We start from the raw sequence: 534 nt of genomic DNA, 5'->3' as shown, positions 1-534 counted from the left end.
TCTTCTGACTAAAAGATAAAATAATTAGTAAATACTAAATATGAAATCGAACTAGAAAGAGGAAACAAAAACATAAGAATTTTGAAAAAAAAAAAAACTGTAAATACCTTATACTGTTCAAGAGCCAATTTACATATATCAATAATAATTTTGTACTCTTCAGGTTTTTCCTCTCTAATGATGTCAATTGATCTTTTATATCGGCTACAAGGCAAGGGACAGAACTGAAAAAGTATAATTGCGGGGTTATTGATGGACGGATTAGAAGCAGAATGAAATCACAAAATCACAGAAAACTGAAAGATTTAAAGAAAAAAAAAACTATTAATAACTGAATCATAATTGCGAAGTTCAATCGGAGAACAGATACGTACTTTTGATTTCGATGGCTTGAAAGGTAAACTCGCCAGATAGTTCTTTGAAGATTCTATAAATTTCAGAACGGAGGGGTCGGATGAAGGATAGTCGGGTGGAGAAATCTCGGGTGGAACAAGGTGATAAAAGTCCGGTGGAAAAGAATCCATTGGAGAAAGG

The 534-nt window shown here is 33.0% G+C and overlaps 1 long non-coding RNA gene across 1 annotated transcript; it reads right to left on the bottom strand.

Annotated features, from left to right (window-relative positions):
* Positions 1 to 148: 148 nt before the first annotated feature.
* LOC116008007 lies at positions 149 to 528 on the bottom strand. Its single transcript, XR_004095416.1, has 2 exons — positions 375 to 528; positions 149 to 224 (listed from the first exon to the last, which is right to left on the bottom strand). It is a non-coding gene; the product is annotated as an uncharacterized LOC116008007 (long non-coding RNA).
* Positions 529 to 534: the final 6 nt, after the last annotated feature.

Source organism: Ipomoea triloba, chromosome 16 (assembly GCF_003576645.1).
Source record: "Ipomoea triloba cultivar NCNSP0323 chromosome 16, ASM357664v1".
NCBI lineage: Eukaryota > Viridiplantae > Streptophyta > Magnoliopsida > Solanales > Convolvulaceae > Ipomoea > Ipomoea triloba.
The sequence above is the reverse complement of the archived record's forward strand: the minus strand, read 5'-3'. Positions and strand labels throughout refer to the sequence as shown.